This window comes from Ursus americanus, chromosome 27 (assembly GCF_024610735.1).
Source record: "Ursus americanus isolate L20-20 chromosome 27, mUrsAme1.1.p, whole genome shotgun sequence".
In the NCBI taxonomy this organism is placed as follows: domain Eukaryota; kingdom Metazoa; phylum Chordata; class Mammalia; order Carnivora; family Ursidae; genus Ursus; species Ursus americanus.
Genome location: NC_142153.1, coordinates 27872513 through 27893783, shown reverse-complemented (window position 1 = coordinate 27893783; position 21271 = coordinate 27872513). Strand labels below are relative to the sequence as shown.

General features: G+C 39.6%; 1 protein-coding gene across 1 annotated transcript in view; it reads right to left on the bottom strand.

The window, feature by feature from the left end:
- Nucleotides 1-21271, bottom strand: part of CSMD1 (CUB and Sushi multiple domains 1) — a 1039667-nt gene that overhangs the window by 939538 nt on the left and 78858 nt on the right. The window lies entirely within an intron of this gene.

Sequence of the window (21271 nt, the reverse complement as noted above, 5' to 3'; positions counted from 1 at the left end):
GATAGATGAATGGATAAAGAAAATATGCTATATATACGCAATAGGATATTATTCAACCATAAAAAAGAATGAGATCTTCCCGATTTTGACAACATGGATGGACTTGGAGGATATTACACTGAGTGAAATAAGACAGAACAACCCAAATGCCAAATGATTTCACAAATGCCATATGATTTCACAAATGCCATATGATTCTAAAGAATCATAGACCTAGAAACAGATATGTGGTTGCTAGATATGGGGGGTGGGAGAGTGAATGAGTGAAAGGGGCCAAAAGGTACAAATTTCCAGTTATAAAATAAGTGCTGGGGATGTAACGGACAGCATGATGACTGTAGTAAAAAAAAAAAAAAAAAAAAAAAAAATACGATCTTGTGTGTTTGCAAGTTGCTAAGAGTACATTTAAAATTTCTCATCACAAAAAATAATTTCTGTAACTGTGTGGTGATACATTAACTAGATTTACTTTGGTGATCTTTTTGCAACTTATGCAAACATCGGATCATTATACTGTACACCTGAAACTAATGTATGTCACTTATTCCTCAAAAACATATGCATGGACACTGAGCTGATCAATGCCCCTTAGAAATAGTGTCGCTGATTGACTGAGAGGATTTCCCTGCTCTCCCACTGCAGTAGCCTCTGTTTTAGCGCTGCTCCCCAGGCATGGCAGGGTCTGATCCAGACCTGACCTAAACACGATCATCTCAGCTTGAAGAAGGTGTGCAAACTTTCAGGTACTAGATATGGAACATACAGGGTCCCAGTCATTGCTCTGAGCAGCACACATGTATGATTCATTCAGTCCTTAGAAAAGCAAAAGCATGAACTTGAAGCTAATATTATCCCCATTTTAAGACCAGGAAACCCTCTCAGAGAGGTTAGTCACTCGCTCTAAGTCACAGCTAGAGGTAACAGCACTGGAATTCCAGCCTCAGAAGCCAATCTCCATGGCCCGTGCGGTTCACCACTGTGCTGCTGTCGTCACATCGGCCTTTCGAAGCATGTTTTTCTTCAGTGTCACAGATCCGACACATGCCAAAGAGAGTATAGGAAAAATAAAGATGATGATAAAAAAAATAGAAACTTTTCTTGGAATACTTGATACCTATTGAATGCTGTGTCATGAACTTTTCGTAAATAATTATTTAATTGTAATTATAAAGCTAAGAAGTATTTTTTGCTTTCAGAGAAGACCACTGTGACTCACACCACTTGGAATTACTATGCAATGGGTCACAACCTATATTTGAAAATAGTCCAGTGCAACTCCAAGCTTACAGTTTTACCCCCCTCCTTTTTTTTTTTTTTTTGTTAGTATCTTATTTATTTATTTGAGAGAGAGATAGAGAAGCAGACTCCCTGCTGAGCAGGGAGCCTGATGCAGGGCTTGATCCCAGGACCCTGGGACCATGACCTGAGCCAAAGGCAGATGCTTAACTGACTGAGCCACCCAGGCACCCCAAGGTTTTACACTTTTAAAAGAATAGGCTTGGGGTGCCTGAGTGGCTCAGTGGGTTAAGCATCTGCCTTCGGCTCAGGTCATGATTGGGGGGCCCTGGGATCGAGCCCCATGTTGGGCTCCCTGCTCAGTGCGGAGTCTGCTTCTCCCTCTCCTCTGCCCCTCTCCCACTTGTGCTGTCAAATAAATAAATAAAATATTTTGAAAAAATTAAAAGTAAAGTAAGAATGGGCTCACAGGCTTAGATATTGCCTGAACCTTTACTCAAGGAAGGGAGAGTGTTGGGAATTTTGCCAAAGTACAGGTGACTTGAGATATCATGTACGCATTGTTGCTCACATTAAAAATGCCTTCCACATCTAAAAAGAGCCCTGCCTTTTTCCTGTGGGCGAGGAACCCAGGGCCTGCCTCTTTTTCCTGCTGCGCTGGGGTAGGAATGGAAACCCAGGCTAAAGTCTGCAGGTGGAAGGGAGAAGAGAGAGCCTATCTTGGATGGAATGAAGTTACCACGGGCACAAAGACACTAGTGGGATACTCAGATGTGCCACAAAAGGCTGTTTTCTCATATTCTTTATTTCTGACTTTCCCCAACTTCCCTCTCCCATGTCTGTGCCTTTCCCTGTTACATTCTTGCCCTATTGAGGACCTAGAACCTTTCCAAAGGCAGAAGACAGAGAAGAGGGCCAAACAGAGCTTCCAGATGTGCGTCTCATTTCCGCAGTGGGGGTCCACCCGCCTTGCTCCCCTCAGCAGCACGGGCTCAGCGTCACTTTCTTTTGATGCATATTTACGTGTGTCTCCGACATACTAGGCACTGAGGAAGGTGACAGACACACAAACATGTATTCTGGTTTCAGGGCTGGAAATCTAAACATGTGAGTTCATAGGGGTTCTTGTGCCAACAAACCTACAAATTGCCTTTCAAGTATCTTTGCACGCATTTCAGAAATGCTGATATTTTACACACAGTCGATTACAGTTTTATTCAACTCAAATGTTCATGAATCTAAATTGCCTGGGAGATATCTAAGAGACCTAGTGAAGAAGTTATGTGAAGTTTTAATGTATATTTTCCACACCCAGAAGAGCTGCATCGGTAGGTGTGGTAGGCCTAGAGAAAACTCCTGGTCGTGGTGAATTACGCAGCCGTGGCAGGCACACGGGGCTCGTTCACGGCAACTGTCAGGGGCTTACTTCCTCCATTTGGCCAGGGGAATACTTCTCAAGGGTGCAGGGTATAAAATCTGAAAAGCGTTTTGTTTGTTTTTATTTCTTTTTGCTTGCTTAACACTCTAGGTTAAACCAGTGGAAGATGGGAGACAGCATCCAGCTCCTCAGAGACTGACAATGTAATGTCAGTGTTGCAACACTAATGGGGTCAGAAAATGGAGCAGGGGGTTTTGCCTGTATATTCTTTACAAACTAGCCAAATTTTTAGTTACTCTGTTTCTGGAAAGAGAAGGGCAACATTTCAACGAAGCTGTGAAAACCTCATGGAGCACGTTGTCCATTCGAAAAGCAAATGCAATTATTACGTGGGAGAAAACACACCAAGCTATACAAAGAAAAACTTCCTATATTATGATCTATATAACCCATGCTCTGTTTTCCTGTTGGTTGTTGGACGTCTTGGTGGGCCTCAAAGTCCCTCTAGTAGGCTTTTGATCATGCGACCTTTGCACAATCGTGAAATAAAATAGGTTCTGTGGAGGACACGTGTTTTTAAAGACTGAATCCCTTGCAAGGAGTCTTCTGGTACATCAGTGAATACGTGCATCTCCCCACGATCGCCTCATGAAGGAAGTGTACTGGAGCCGAGTGAGGAATAAATTTTCCAAATCTGGGGCAATTTCTAATTGTACTTCTAGAGACTTTAATTCATGTAAATCACCAAGAAAATGGGGAGAATAACATTTAGCCATACCATTTAGAAAAGTATCTGTAGACTTGAAGGATTTCATTATTGATAAAGCAAAACAAAGTATCTTAAATATTTTACTTACATACTAATTTAGATATTAATATATTGAATTGTGTAATCATCTAAAACCAAGAGATTATGGTAAAAGCTCATAGAGAAACTGTCAAATTATCACTTGCTATTCTTACCAGAAGTCTGTAATGATACCATCATAGTAAAATGAGAAAAATGTAAACCAAGTATTTGTACACAGCATCAATTACGGAGTCCTTACACTCTCCCCTCAGATCCTCACGGGTAATGAAGCAGTAATATGACCCTTTAATGCTGTTTGGATGATTCAGAGCCTTCCCAGAATGTGTTAAAGTCTTATGAAACATGTAAATTCTATTCTATACTCACTTGACACTTGAGGAAAAGAGAATTCAGAATCCAAGCAAAATGGAACGTAAACAAATCCCAAAGCTACAAAGACTGTGAATTTATTGATTGCACATAACATTTCTTCTCACCCATGGGGGAAAACTCCGCTCCTTTGTTAGTGTAACACAGCATTCTCTCCGCCTCTAACATAATACTCATCCTCCTGATTAAAGAAAAGTACTTCTCCAGGTAAATCACTGCAGAAAAATGATTCCAACATATTGAGTCCCCTCAGCATTATCATTCCAGTGTGTTTTCCCAGATATCCATCTTTGATGCAGATGAAAATGCCACTTCCAAGACGAGCCACATATGTCTTTATTGGAAAGACTTCTTGAATTCTGAAAACATAAATAGATCTACCGTAGGAAGTAATTTCCACTAAAAATATTAATAAAATGCTTTAAGATCTTAATTCACCCTGGCACCATTTATAATATAACATCTCTTTGTGGGAACCTCTTGATCAGAAATAAATAATAAGGAAAGTAAAAGCACACTTCAAAACAAGGTTGCCATGAAAACTGTGTGGATGTTTCTTATGTATTGTGTAAAGCACACAGCCCCTGGTCTTCTGCTACATAGATATCAGGATTAGTGAGGAACTGGGTTTATAGCATGTCCTAGAAATACCATGAAATAAGTAAAGCACCATCATGAGAAGCAGAGATCTTATTCTTTAGTCCTTAAATGGTAGTGCTTTATGTCTTCTTGAGTCATCACTAAAAAACACATGGTTTTGTGTATTTACAAAAATACCAATTTTTTTCTGACACTTATAAAAGGAAAAGCAACGCTGCTCACTGTAAGTCTTTTAAAGAGTAAATCTTTTTAAAAGAGTTGCATGGTTCTGTTTGGTTCATATCACTTTCTTGGAGTTCATGAACAAGTGGGTGGACACACAAACTTTCCCTTCTAGACCTAACTGGAGCTGTGGTCCGTGGTCAGCCAGGACCATCCCTCTGTTCTGCACATCCAGTCGGTGTTAATGGATCTCGTCCACGTATCTGTTCACTGTGTTGGCTGAAGGAACAACAATCCTAAATTGGATGGTTTAGCATCTGTGGTCTTCTTCTCTTCATAAAGACCTTCTGCTCTAAATCTGGTCATTGCTAGATTCTTCTGTTGTAAAATCACCGCACACGTTCAGGTGGGAAGAACTCTGTTCCCGTAGTGTGGCTGCACATGGTGGGGAGTCCGCAGCTACAGACTGGTCATGGTTACTGCGCGGTCATCCAGAAGACACGGGGTCAAGCTGTAGCTGCGTCCCCTGTTTGCTGTGCCACGTGGGGTGAGAATATTCATGCCCTGCATGTCACCCTCCGGTTTGTAACATCGAGGTCAGTGATGCCACCAACATCAATAGTAATAGCTTAACTGCATAGAGAAGTGTAACAATCATGATTTCAAACCATAGACAGAAAAAAAAAAATCCATGATAGAGAGAGACAGGAGCATTGGTGGAGTTATATCCTCATGCAAGTGAAAGTGAATGGAATTTAACCCCAAAGTGAAGGGATGGACTTAAAAGAGAAGCGTGGGTACTGAGCTGCAGGGATAGTTGGGGAAGCCAGAGGAATGGTGCAGATAATGGTGTGGGTGAGGTGCCAGGGGCCTGCAAATACTCTTTTAATTGATTGGAAGTCTTAGGGCACTCCAAGTGGCTGACATCTGGATTACAACCATATGTGCAATTACTAAGATCTTGAAGGCGTTGAGCATCCTTTTACACTCTACATGCTCTGATGAAACAGAATTGATTTCCCTTACTTTGTGCGTGTCAGGCTGTAAAACCTTTGAAGTCAGCATTTGTTTTTATGTATCTTTATTTTCTCTTCTCCAGGACATTTTGCTCAGTATTTTAAACCCTGTGCAGTTTTAATAATCATTTAATAAATGAACACATGAATAAATGAATGGCAAAGGTCCCATGTCAGTGGCTTTCAACGAGCGATGCCAATTAAATGTGTTTTTGAGAGAATGTTTGGTATTCATCTAGTAATATATTCAATAATATCTTGACGTCCTGCACTCTATGGTTAAAAATATCTCATTGCCCAGCCTAATATAAATGTCTCAATTTTAAATTGTGCTTTAGAAGTATTTGGGGTTTATATTTTAAACTTTAGAAAACACTGATCTACTTTATTTTTTAAATTAATTTTTAACACTGTTCTACTTTAAAATGTAAAATAAATTCTATAATATTTTAAGTGCATTAAATATACTAACAAAAAAGGAATAAGGTTTAAATGTAAAAAAATATAGATAATTGTTTCATTTACAAATAGTAAAGCTATACGTATTTTAGTGTGTGTGTGTATATATAATATTAGTTTTCTTCTTAGATAAAATGCAGTCGTTTTATGGCAAAATAAAAGTTACGTGCATAAAACAATAGCTTATTGTATATATAAATATAGCAACCCACATCAGACTGAAACACAATTTTGAAGTAAATACTGTATAAAATTTCTGTTTTGAAATGAAATTAAATAGAATTTTAAAATGTTAGCTGAAGGAATGAAGTTCTATGTGTCATTTTATTCCTGAAAGAATTTCTAAACTCCCTCCAGCCTTAATTTTCTCCCTCTTAGAAGTTTGTTGAATTTAAAAGGTATTTAGTCAAACAGAATTACTTGAACATTAACAGAATATACAAAGAACCTTCATGCTTTGCATAAATTATTTTCATTAATAGCACGGCATGAGGTGCTTGCTTGAATAACTTTTTTGTCAACATTAAAAAGAACCTGCTTTCAGAAAAGAGGCTGTGCATAAAATTTACAGAAGAGGGTGACAACTAATTTTCATCTTAACAAGTAAACATTAAAGTCATTTTTTTAAAAAGACTATATAAATCAGAGTAATTTACGAAATTATACTTTTTGCTAATATTCCCTCTTTAAGACTTAGAGCTCACATACTAACATTTCTAAAGCAAACTGTTGACTTTAGGGAAAATTCCAGTCACTAACAATAAGCCCTAGCCTGACGAATTATTCGACTATTTGCACAAGTTAATTTATATGCATTTGCTTTAATTTCAATATATTATTTAAAGTCTGTTCTCTGTTCTGATTCAGGCCTTGTTAGTTAGTGGAAAGAGAAGCAAATGTTTGTTTGTTTAAACTCAGTCTTTCCTCGTGGTGCTCCAGCTGGGATGGAGAGAAAAGAGCACACTCCAGAAATGAAGTCCTCTAGATTAATCCCCAGCCATTTACATTCCAAATATAATTTCTCAGTTAGTTGAAAGGAAAATACTAAATGTATCTATTAAGGTGGAGATTTTACAAAATTTTTATTTCAAAACTGACCATAACTATTAAAAAACACACAAGTTTTAGAAATCAGTTTTAATGTACTTGCAAAATATCCTGGATCTTTCACAAAAGCTTCATGTACTTAACAATTACTTGTTGAGAATCTGTTAAGATCACAAATTGGTTGTATTTCTTCACTAGTAGCATCTCTACTTTTAACACAAATATGATTATGCATTATCCATACTTTTATTTAATCATATATATATATATAAAACCCACACACATATATACATATATATATTATATATATATTATATATATATATAATATATATATATATATTATATATATAGGTTTTCAGTTCTCAATATATGATTAGTGCTGAGTCATTTTAGACCCTCTCAGACATTATTTTTCTCATTTATTAAGTTGAGATTATAATTTCTACCATACTAGAGTATGAAATTAAGTGAAATGATGGGGAGCCTGCGTGGCTAAGTCATTAAGCGCCTGCCTTCGGCTCAGGCGTGATCCCGGGGTCCTGGGATCGAGCCCCGCATTGGGGTCCCTGCTTTGCTGGGAAGCCTGCTTCTTCCTCTCCTACTCCCCCTGCTTGTGTCCCCTCTCTCACTGGCTGTCTCTCTGACAAATAAATAAATACAATCTTTTTTTTTTCTTTTTAAAGATTTTATTTATTTATTCGACAGAGGTAGAGACAGCCAGCGAGAGAGGGAACACAAGCAGGGGGAATGGGAGAGGAAGAAGCAGGCTCATAGTGGAAGAGCCCGATGTGGGGCTCGATCCCAGAACTCCGGGATCATGCCCTGAGCCGAAGGCAGACGCTTAACCGCTGTGCCACCCAGGCGCCCCAATAAAATCTTAAAAAAAAAAAAAAAAGAAATTAAGTGAAATGAGATACATAAATTTTATGTTTTTATGTATTTTATATTTCACTTTCTTTTATATTTGATTTATGTTGCCTTATTATATGTTTGTGTACATATATGTAAGAGTCTTCAACAAAAGCTCACGAGGAGCGGGAGGAAGGAGGGGAGTCTAGGTCTGCTAGATGTGAACATAAAAGGGGTAGGCTTTAAACTTAGCAGTGGATTTACTCTCTTGAACTCATTGCTAAGATCTAAGCATCTGTCTCCTTAATGCTAAAATGAGGATAATGTTCTTTGATAGTGAAAGCAGATTTTGTTTTTAAAACTTTGTAATCAAGCTTTATATACATATATGGTCACATAGAAGTGGTTTTTAAGATGGCACTGGAAAAACAGGTAGGATGTTCCTGGTAGAATTCTGTTTGGTTAGAGGATATAACAAAGTAAGATTGAGACGTTGCAGTTGGCTACACGCCTATGAGAGTGGTCAAAATCCAGAACGCTGGCAATACCAAGTGCTGGTGAGAACGTCGAGTAGTAGCAAGAGCTGACATTCACTCCCGGTGGGAATGCAAACTTTGGAAGAGAGCTTGGCAGTTTCTCACAAGACTAAGCATGCTCTTCACCCCTGATTCAGAAATTGCTTTTCCTGGTATTTACCCAACGGACTTAAAACTTATGTCCACACAAAAATCTGCATACCGATGTTTACAGCAGCTTTATTCATAATTGCCAAAACTTGGAAGCAACCAAGATGTCCTTGAGTAGATGGATACGTGAACTGTGCTCCCTCCAGACACTGGAATATTATCCAACGCTGGTACAAAATGGGCTACCGAGCCATAAATAGTCATGGACGGAAACTTAAGTGCATATAACTAAGTGAAAGAAGCCCATCTGGAAAACTGCGTATTGTATGATGTCAACTATGTGACACTCTGAAAAAGGCAAAACTTTGGAGACAGTAAGACCAATGGCTGCCAGGGCAGGCAGAAGGGAGGGATCAACAGGAAAAGCACAGAGGCTTTAAGGGTGGTGAAAATACTCTCTATATTATAATGGTGGATATGTGTCATTATACATGTGTCCAAACTTACAAAATGTACAATAGGAAGAAAGAACTCTAATGTAAACTAAGGACTTCAGGGGATAGTGATGTGTCCATGTAGGTTCATCAACTATAACAAACATACCACTATAATGAGGAATGTTGAATAGTGGGGAAGACTGTGCACATGTGGGGCAGCTGATCCATGGAAAATCTCTGCATCTTCCTATCAATTTTGCTGTGAACCTAAAACTTCCCTAAATTTTTTTAAACAAAAGTTTGCACTTCGTTCTTAGGAAGATCGGTACGAGAAGAAAGGGATAAAGAAGGGGGGGTAATCAGAAGGGGGAATGAAGCATGAGAGACTATGGACTCTGAGAAACAAACTGAGGGCTTCAGAGGGGTGGGGGGTGGGGGAATGGGATAGGCTGGTGATGGGTAGTAAGGAGGGCACGTATTGCATGGTGCACTGGGTGTTATACGCAACTAATGAACCATGGAACTTTACATCAAAAAACAGGGATATACTATATGGTGACTAACATAATAAAAAAATATTATTATAATTAAAAAAAAGTTTGTACTTTGGCTGAATTATAGAGTCCAGAAAAATAGGTCATGGAATAAAGAGCTTTAAATTCCAGACCTTAGAGTTTTTATTATTTTTATAAGAAATAAGAGCTATTAAAGTTGTTTAAGAAAGAACTTAGGGAAAAACAAAATTGTAATTTGAAGAATCGTTCAGTTTTAGACAGAAAGACATACTGACTAGAGAATTATCATAGAATAAAAAAACAAAGGTCTATGTGTAGTGAGAAGGGGCTAGAAATGCACCATTTACTGAAGAGTCACCAAAGTACTTTCCCTACCTTATCTCAGTTAAAAGGATGGCAAAAGAGAGAAGGTCTGAGACCAGAGGGTACAAAATATGCCAGATTCCCAGCTCATTGGCTCAATGACTTCCCTCCCATATTTAATCAGTATTGTACAGGTACAAGCAGGGAAGCTGCAATGATGAGTAATGAAGAAAAATGAAAGAAACTCTGTCTTCATCATTCACTTCTCAAAATTATAAACATCCAAGTATTGCAAATTTGGGACAATTTTGATTTTTCCCCCCATTTCTGCTATTGGTGTCCTGGAGAAATAGAAGAGCTATTTCCAGGGGGGAAATAATGGCTTTGGTTATTTTCGGGTTTACTTTACTGATTTCTCTCCTGTAAACAGTGGCTTGCAGTTTTTGGCATATAGTACTCGTATTCATTATTTTTTCAATTAGCCTACAAGGTCCTTGGGGGCAAAGACCATGTGTTGTGTTTCTTAGTATCTACAGCCACAGTCTACACAGTGCCTGACAGGCTGTGCGCACGTGTGTGCGTGCACACACACACACACACACACACACTGACTGACAGGTCTGTGAATGGGTCTCAAGAAATAACGTATCTTCTATTTGAATCAAGTCTGTACACATACTGATTTAAGTGGCATCATGTTACATGCAGCATTCTTGATGTGTCAAGTTTTCGATTCGAATTAAATGCTGGTGAACCGAATTAAGAGATTGGAGGTATGATAGGAAGTGATCCAGAGATAATCCAAGTCCTTCATTTAATTCTGAAGAGTTGAGGATAAGTCTGACACTATAGAGTCATATAGTGAACTGAAGAAATTTTCTCCAAAGCGGTTTTAGACAGTGCAATCAAGGCATCAAGATCAGACATGAGTAAGTCATTATGAAAGGCAAGAAATCTATAATTTTCATAGAAGAGTATAAAATAATTTTGTCTATTTGCATTTTCCTACTCTTTAAAACTTGTATGTTCTCCTGTTCAACTTTGAACTGGAGTCTGTATTTCTTTGGGCTTTTCTCCTTCAGATGTTTTCCTATTTTGACCCAGATCTGACAGCTGTTTTCTCTCCGCACTCCACTTGTCTTTGTGCTTCTGCTTCTACAGGACTAGAGGTGGCTGTGCACCTTCTCCAGTTCCAAGAATCTGCAAAAAATGGCATGACAGCTTCCCTGTCCTACAGTTGGGCTCTTATTCAACCTGCCATTACGTGATGGGGTCAGCTTCCTCATGCCAGCTCTACCTGTTTAAGGAAGGGACATGAGGACAGTTGTTGAGATAGACATGCTGCTGACTTGGGCAGAGAAATAACAAAGGAGACAGAAATTAATGAAGTGTGTGTGAATTCAGCAAATGCCAGCACTCAGTCTCTGTGTTTGGAATCTGATGGTTTCCACTAACAAGACTTCCTTTCACATGTGCCCCTCACCTGTTCTTTCTCTCTCTGCTTTTAGCCTACTGGTGTTCTTTGTCAATAGATAAAGGGTTACATTCCAAAGGGAGGTGAACATGGGAGGTTGAGTGAAAGGCAAACCCAACAAAGACCAGGAAGGAAGAATGGCATTTAGCATGAGATATTACTTTTTATATGAATATTGTCTGTTTAGGCATATATCCTTATAGGGATGGAAGACAATTTGTCATGAAAGCATTCTGTTTTTGTTTTTGGGTTTTTTTAAGATTTTATGTATTTATTTGTCAGAGAGAGAAAGAATGAGCAGGGGGCAGGCGGCAGGGGAGAGGGAGAAGCAGACTCCCCACTGAGCAAGGAGCCTGATGCAGGACTCCATCCCAGGACCCTGGGATCATGAGCTGAGCCAAAAGAAGATGCTTAACCAACTGAGCCACCCAGGCATCCCAGCATTCTGTTTTCTTGACTAAGAATTTACCAGAAGGTTCTTCTGTAATTTATTTTATGGCCCGGTTGCAAGATTATAAGTGTTGCCTGGTCAGAGGCTACAACACCCTGGATGCTGGAAGAGGCCAATCCCAGTCCCCACTCAGCATGGAGACCTAACAATGCTCAAAATCTCCTTCCTTCACCTGTCACTATGTGGATACTCCCATTAGCCAGCAGAATGCTTTTATTCTATAGGAATCTTTTTAGTTGAATGAATCTTGCATATACAATGTAATTAACCAACATATTGCTAAAGTCATTTTTCAGATTGTAAAAATATTTTAACAATTATAGAGGAAATAGGTCAGAACATTTGCTAAGGAAGATGCCTCTTCCTTCACAGAGCACAAAATAATGTTTTACTAACCTGAGCTGTTACCTTCTGTGTGTACGGACTCAGAGAGGTAAGTGCTGAGTTAGTAGTGTTAGCCATTGTGCTTGCTCTAATTACAGGATCTATGATCTAATGGGTTTCTAGCATTTAGATAGTCTCAAAAACCAACAGGGGGAACACAGGTGGGGAGGGTTTGGAGTTATGGGGAAAAAGAAACAAAACGGCACTGATCCAATATGTGCTAATATTTGGCCACTAATTATATTTGATCACACAAATGTAATTTCTTTCAAGTAAGATTCATATAATTCATATTCTAAGCAATTTGCATTATAAATATATTGCATAATTTTTTCAAGATTTTATTTTTTATTAATAATCTCTACACTCAACATGGGGCTTGAACTCATGACTCCAAGATCAAGAGTTGCATTCGCTCCACTGACTGAGCCAAGCAGCTGCCCCTTGCATAATGCTTTATTTCAAAATTTTCAGGGCCTGAAACCTACCATTCTCCTTTATTCAAAACCAAATGTAGAAATGCAATATTAAAAAAATAATAATAACTGCACAGCAAAGGAACACAAATCACCTGTGGAATGGTAAGAACTATTTACAAACCACAGCTGCAATGCGGGGTTCATAACCAAAACATACAACACACGCAATTCAATGGCAAAATGATAATAACCCGATTAAGAAATGGGCAAAGGTCCTGAACAGACATTTTTCCCAAGAAGACATCCAAGTGGCCAGCAGGTATGTGAAAAGTACCCAATATCTTTAATCATCAAGGAAATGCAAACTGAAATCTCAATGAGATATCACCTCACACCTGTTAGAATGTCAGTTATCAAAAAGACAAGAAAAAACAAATGCTGGCAGGGACGGGAGGAAAAGAAACCCTCATGCATGGTCAGTGGGAATGCAAACTGGTACAGTCACTATGGGAAACAGTATGGTGGTTCCTCAAGAAAATAAAAATATTACTATCATATGATCCAGCAATTCCATTTCTGAGTATATACCCAAAGGAAACAAACCATTATCTTGAAGAGCTACCTGCACTCAGATGTTCACTGTAGCATTATTCACAAAAGCCGAAGTATGGAAACAACCTAAGTGTCCATCAGCGGTTGAATGGATAAAGCATAGAATATGATATTCTATTGTGTGTAGATATAGATATCCAGACATCCAGAATATTATTCAGATATGTGTTCCGAATACAGTATTCTTCAGTCATGAAGGAGGAGGAGCTGCTGCTATTTATGACAACATAGATGAAACTGGGTGTATTATAAAAGTAAAGATACATATGAAATGTAGCACTTTTATGTAGAATCAAAACAAATTAAGTCAAATTCATAGAAACAGAGCAGTATAGTGGTTGTCAGGGGCTCAGGGGCAGGTGAACCAGGGAGAGGTTGGCAAAAGGATACAAGGTTTTAGTTACAAGATGGATAAGGTTTGACAATCTAATGTGTGACAAGGTGACTGTAGTTGGTAACAGTGAAATGGTACAATTGAAATAAGCTAGAGTGTGGGAAATTAGTCGTTTTCATGCAAAATAAATAAACAAGATGATGAAATGTGTTAATGGTGCAAATCCTGTCATAATACATATATTACAATGTATGTTTTTTTTAAGTAGGCTCCATGCCCAATGTGGGGTTGAACTCAGGACCCTGTGATCGAGAGTCACATGCTCCACTGACTGAACCAGCCAGGTGCCCCCTACAATGTTATGTATTCATTATACTTCATTATATAGAAGTATAATGAATACATAATGAATAGCGCAGATCTGGCTGAACACGGTGAGATTAGAAGGAAAGCCCATCTTCCCAGGGCCATGTTTCCTCACCTTGCCTCCTGCTGCAACTGGCCAGAAGGCACAGAACGTAAAATCACTCATGTAAGCTACAGCTCACACCGTCTCCTTCATGCAAGACTAGTGCTAACGGTAACTGGTAGGGTTGAAGACTCTAGCCTGTGAGCTAGTGTTCCCCCCCATCTTTGATAAGGTTATTTAATCTGGGGGAAATCTCTATAAATTGGGTATGGTAATTGGCCCTGTCTCATTGCCATGTTGCGGAGCTTAAATAAGATGGTGCACTGAACATACGTAATGCCTATGAAAGAAAGAAAGAGCACTTATACTATGCATGTGGTAACTACTGGTACTTTCTACCCAGTTCATGGAAGTACTCAGCAACAGAGAATTGGATAAGATCCCCTACTTAATGGGAAAGTATATGTGTACATATATGAATATTTATATAAGTGTATATATAAAATATATAATATATACATATATGCACATAAATATATATTAATATAGTTTATTGGACTACATATAAATGATGTGTGTGTGCGTGTGTGCGTGTAGTCTCAACTATTTCTATTTCAGTAAAATGCTAGCATTTTTCACAGAAAAATTCCCAAGAAACTCCAAAAATCCATGTATTTCTCCCTAAAAGCATGTTTAATATAACTGCATACTCTGTTGAGCATACACTCACTTGGCAATGACTCCCCAAACACAGAAGACAACAATGTCAAAGCAGACACCCCCTTTCTTGCCTCCAAATGCATTTAGCTGCCTGGGTCCATGAATGCTCTGCCCATCCTGCTTCGATTTTACTGGGCTTTGGATCCCACAGCAAGGGGTGTAGCACATGGAAACAAAAATAAGCAAAAGTTCTTTGATTTGTGCAAAGTTGTCATAATAGTAAACATGACAGTGACTGAGTAATGGAAAAAAAGAAATCCTCACTTTCTCTGAACTGGTCCATTCCCATCTAGAAAGGAAAAGCTTACAATTGGCTTCAAAGCATTGGTGGCCATCCTGTGTCTCTCTGCCACGTAGTGGTGATGGAGAAGAAAGGTCTTATTTATTGCGATAAATTTGGAAAATCAGCACAGAAGATGACAAAGTCAAGAAGGGTACACAGAAGCCCAGGGCGACGGCATGCATGCAGGTGGGGCCGTGGGACAGTGGCCTCAGCTCCACGTGGAGCGCACCTGCGGATCCTGCCTGTCACCTGTCTCCAGGTTTCCCTTGATCATAGAGCCGTGATGCGAATGAGCTGCCCCTATGGCAACTAGGAAATAAATCACAAAAAAACTGTGTGTGTAGGGTCAATGTGGACTAAGGAAGGCATCCATGCTGACGAATCAAGCAAAACCCTGAAATCCTAGATTAATTCCAAATCTTCCCTGCTGGGAGGGGTAAGCTCCAGGAAGAAGCTAATCAGAAGTATGGAGCTGGCATGATAGCAAGAAACTCTGTCCCCAAATACTTGTTCCAAAGCATGTACCCCATGATGATTTAGACCACCTGTTGTGGAGATTATGGTTTAGGTGAAGTACTTCCTTCTTCCTCAGGCTCTCTTTCAAAATGTAAACACTGCAAGGAAAAGGGGAATATGCACAGGCAAATAATTTCTCAGAAGCTTTCTCTGTGCAGGAATGGGAGTCTCCGGGAGGCTTGGTGTTATTCCCCCAAGTGGAAAGAATAGGGAGAAGCTCTCAAATGGGGACACATGTGCAGATTAGCTGGGGGTAAATGTGGGGACATTCAGTTTAAATAGCTGTTCATAAGTGGACCACCTCAAGCCCTTTGTTGGCTCAACAATGGCACTCTGTCCATGTACCCAGTGGTTTTGCAGCCCTGAGCTCGTCTGAAGGTCTCCCAACACAAAGCCCAGAGGCGGAGGGGCAACAGAGGGCTGACACTGCCAATCCTAGTTTGGGGGGGGGGCAAAAGAGAGGCACCAGAAAGTCACCGACAGCCACACAACCTTGCAGGCTGCCTGCTGGGAGAACGTGCACCTCGCCACACTTACTAACTCACTGTTATCCTTCAAGGAATTGACTTAAATAACTCAGGGGCACTTGAGGGGCTCAGTTGGTTAAGAGGCCAACTCTTGATTTCAGCTCAGGCCATGATTTCAGGGTCCTGAGATCGAGCCCCACGTTGGGCTCCACACTCACTGGGAGTCTGCTGGAAGATTCTCTCTCTCTCTCTCTCTGTCCCCTTATCCCTCTGCCCCTTCCACTTGTTCTCTAAAATAAAGCAATCTTTTTAAAAAATAAGTCTTTTAAATCTCTCCTTTTATTTTTTCCTCTCAATTTTGAAATTTGATGTGTTGACGTTTTCTCATCTCAAAACTGTCTGAAGCTTCTTAGAGGCTAGGATTTTCCATTTCATTTGCTTTCCCCTGGCATCCCCTGCAAAGAGCAGATGCTTGGCATGTGGGATTGTTACTGCCGACCACTAACCTAGACACTGAAGCCAGTGGAGTGGACGGTTCAGCATTGATGGGAATGGAGTTGCCTGTGCTCCTTTATTTTGCTCATGACTGCATATCCTAAAGCATCCCTCACCTTATGATATTTTTTTTTCTTTATAAAATGTAAATTTGGTGGCAAGAGCTTGTTTCTTCCTCAAATACGAAGTGCCACCTCGGACGGCTTTCCCTATTGTACCATCATGACACGTGTAACGACCAAGTCTACACCACAGGACAGGCTACTTTGCATCTCGGTGGTTTTTTGGCCGCCCACATTGGAGGTGCCAGCTTACTACCCAAAATGGATTCAAACATAACTAGGCATTTGAAGAAATTATGAGAACATATCAACCTCACATGCACAGGTGACGGGATAAAGGAAAGTGAACTGTGTTGCCTCCTAACACAGCCTAAAATTAAATCAGTATTTAAGTAACTGCTACAACATTTTAGAAGTCTGAAATGTTTTTAGTGCGCTGACACTGGGGGATACTATTGATAGATCCAGTGATGATTCTGACAATAAAATAACCATATAAAATTCCTGCAAAGGAATTACATATATATTATCATTTTAATTCACTGAAGAAGAAAGCTACCCTCTCCCCAGGAGAAAGGGGGATTTTAAAATGAAGGGTTCAGCTATGAGAGAATCTCTGGAAAGCTGCCAAATTACAGTGGCGATCTAGGTAATTAAAAAAAAAAATACTTAATCTCACCCAGCATTTTTGTCACTCAAGAAAAAGTTGTCAGTCAACACCTGAGTTATTGGGTGATTTCCCGTTTCCTGTGTTATTCATAAGGAATTGATACACTCCCACACAACCTGTGTTGACACGGTTCTGAAATGAAATACACCCTTGCATGAGAGGTCTTGAGCCATTCCAATATGCTCTGAAATAATGACTTTTTTGGGACATCTAGTTGTCAAATAGGAAAGCTGTCCATCTGTGGGTTTTCATCTACAAAACAAATGCATGCCCAGAAGCAGCTCCTAGCTCCCTCAGTCAAGAAGCTCAGCAAGGTAAAGTAGGACCCGAATCCACGAAGTGCTCTTCATACACATAGAGGCACTAAGCTTAGGACAAAGGACTCGAACCAGCAAAGACATCACTAGCAGCCCACCTGTGATGAAGCTGGGACCCCCGAACCACAAGTGATGAGGCACTTTGTGGGCACAGGGATGGGGCTGTGAGAAACACCTGTCTCTGTACTGACTCAAGGAGCAAGAAAACTCATCACTGCAGATACGAAGGACTCCAGAAGTACAGCGACGGACCCCAGAGCAGATTTTAGTGCTTTGCTATTGACATGGTGCTATGGACACAACCAGGGGAGGTTGAGAAATGACCCCCCTTATGAGCAGGGGAGGTAGAGAAATGACCCCCCTTATGAACAGGGGAGGTAGAGAAATGACCCCCCTTATGAGCAGGGGAGGTTGAGAAATGACCCCCCTTATGAGCAGGGGAGGTAGAGAAATGACCCCCCTCAGGGTCATCTTCAAGGGCATGCTAGAAACAGTGCCGTCAAATAATCCTCTGTCAGCTTGGGACTCTCAGTTGGCCGTGGGAACTTCTAAAGAAACACACGTCTGTATGTCCGCGTCCACGCTGCGCAAGTCCAGGGGGTCCTGGGGAAACCGTGGCAGCTAGCTAGACCTCCAATCGTGTGTGTGAAATCCTCTATTTACGCTGCTTTCTGGCACGATGGAGAGACACAGCGCTGAGTATCCTGCTCACGCCTGGAGGAGCTTGAGCCAGTACAGGGCTCGTGCCTCTGCCTGTGTTTTTCTCTCTCAAGCCATCATTTACATTCCCCTCACCTCTGCCCGGGCTCTCATGAGTTCCCACAGGCTGCAGCTGCTGCTTTAGATGCATTCTGTTTCCACTAACGTTCTGAAAATACAAATGATTACTGTGCCCCTTAATTTTCCATAAGATCTGTTTCAAGATTTTTTTTTTTTCCCCTCTTCCTATGCTTTGGGATTTGACTCGTCGAATTGCAAGTTTAGAACTTCAGATACTATTTAGTAAATCAGCATTCTAATCTGACGGTTGAATTTTAAATATGAGACAAACTCCATGAAACTTTAAAAAATTAGAATGCCATCATTTTTGTACGATACGGATTTTTTTTTCATTTTTAGAGTACTTTTAGTTCTATTGGCTGATGTGAGCCTCAAGTCAATCCTATTCCATTTTAAAAATAAGAAAACAGAGACCCAGAGAAGTGAGAAGGAGTTAATATCAGGCTCTTACTTTTGAGATCAGTTCTCATGACTCAATAAATAAACTGCTGTATTTTCGTAAATTCCATAAGTGGAAGGAGGGGAGAGTAGAATTAAACACTGAACTATTTCCTCTGACTGGCATAGGAATTATCAGAAACTTTCAGTTTGCCTGTGTCACTCCTGCCTAAATTCACAGAGATGTGATTTTTTTTATCACTTTCTTGAAAGAAAAAAAAAAAGAATGTCATTTGAATCACATCGACCTTATTTCATTTGTTTTTTATGCTTTGTTTGTTGAGTTTTTTTTGTTTTTTGAAAGTACTGGTTATATAAGTTACTACCACAACCCAAGTTTAAAATTCCAATTTTCCAATAATGTCATTTTTTCCCTAAGATTTTACCCTTTGCTAAGGCTCTTTTTTTAAGACTTTATTTATCTGAGAAAGAGAGAGCACAAGTGGGTGGGGGGAGGGCAGAGGGAGAAGCAGACTCCCCGCTGAGCAGGGAGCCCAAACTGGGGCTTGATCCCAGGACCCTGGGCTCATGACCAAGGCAGACCTTCATGGACTGAGCCACCCAGGCGCCCCTGCTAGGGTTCCTTTCTACAGACAGAAAGCACATTGGCAAGTTGTGTGATTAATGGATATTTAATGCCACCTCAGATCTTTGTAACCCCCGTTTCCTTAGCTCCTTCTGCTCTTTCCCTCCTGGAATGAGTTTTTGTCTCTGCCATTCTGTAGAAACATGTTCTCAAAGTGAGTGAGTGTGAGCACACATTGCCCACAGGGGCTCTCCGACGCTATTCATATTTATAAAATGACATTTTTAAATGTATTACTGAGCCATTTCTATAAGGTATTTCACATTTGATAGTAAAAACAGCAACTGATTATAACCAGTATTAACACGGATATTGCCAGCAGGTTCTTTCAAATACTTCTTGTAGGAGTAAACACACAGTGCCAATAAAACCATCAAGAATGTACAGATCCGATGTCCTAGCCAGTTTTAAGAATGCCATGAAAAAAACCTGGATATTTACGCATACACATTGGCATTCATCTCACCATTGCGTAAAATAGCAAAGAAAAAAAAATGCCTCCAAAATATAAAGTAGGAAAACCACTGATAGGACCAAAATAGGGTATTAGTGAAAAAAATAAACTAATAAAAATAAAAATTACTCACAATGCTTAAGTGGAAAACAGGGTAATCTTACTTGCTAAACTTTTATTTTTCTCTTAAAACTTGGTTTACAAGCAGATCATGGAAAAGCATCATTTGAAGACAAATTTTTACAGCAAGTCTGCTTCTTGCAAGGGTATTTTCTTGGCAGATGGGAACCAATGGAAATAAAATTTGAATAAGTCCTTAATATTTGCCTGAAAACTAGTTTGAATGGAGGGCTCTGCCTCCAGCCCTGCCCCACACAAAGCTCCCTTGGGCTTGATGGGGGTGCCCTGGGGGCTGAGTCTCCATCCTGCACCCTGCTGAGAAATGTTCCCACCCGCACAGAGGGATTTGCATTTCCTGCCAATGGCAACAACCTGCTTGGGGCTAGTCAGACTCTTTTCAAAAGAATGTTTAACTTTTATGTATTTACCTCCTTTTGCGACCTGTCACTCCCTGCTAGTGAGGTGTATGCATAACACATTCTTCGAAAACATACTGTAATACTCCTGAGTTATCTTTTAAAAAATAGCACACCACTCAACAAATCATTCCCATGTAAGTAGAAAGGCGCTTCTGAAAACTACAAAACACTGTCATTCTAGAATTTAAAAACAAAACAAAACAAAACAAAAAACCCAGTAATAATGTAAAGGGAAAAATTCTATCATTGCAGTTTGATTTTTTAAATTTAATTTCTTAAATACATCACAATATCAATGGTATCAGAAACAAAGGTTTAATAGGAAGTATTTTATCATTTTCCAAGGTCAGTGAATATTTTAGTAGTGTATTTATTTAAATCATCCAATTTGATGTGATTTGAGAATTAGCAGCTTGTTCCCAGAAATCAGCTGTGGTCCTATATGTATTATATATAGTTTTATATTTGTGTTTGTTTATTTACAGTCACATGCACACACGCACCACACACACTTTATTAGCTGGAAGTCCAAAGTCTTTTTTTTTTAAGATTTTATTTATTTATTTGAGAGAGAGAGCAAGAGAGAAAGCACATGGAGGAAGGAGAGGGAGAAGCAGGCTCCCCTGTAAGCAGGCAGCCTGATGTAGGGCTCAATCCCAGGACCCTGGGATCATGACCTGAGCTGAAGGCAGATGCTTAATGGACTGAGCCACGCAGGTGCCCCAGTCCAAAGTCTTTTACAATAACATTTAAAAGTATCTAGTTATGGGGCACTTGGGTGTATATATAGATCTATATATAATCTACATAAATGTATAGATTATTTTCTGTGGGGGGAAAAAAGTATGTATTTTATTTTCACTTGAACCAGATTTTCAAAATAGTATATGCAAATAATAGTACATAGCTACTACCTATTAAACTATGGTAAAACTGCAAAAATGTTTGGGCAATAAAAAAGGAAATATTGTAGAGTACGTATTCATTTAGTTCTCTCAAAATATTTAAATGTTTACATTCACAACTCATGACAATCATACATTCCTCTCCA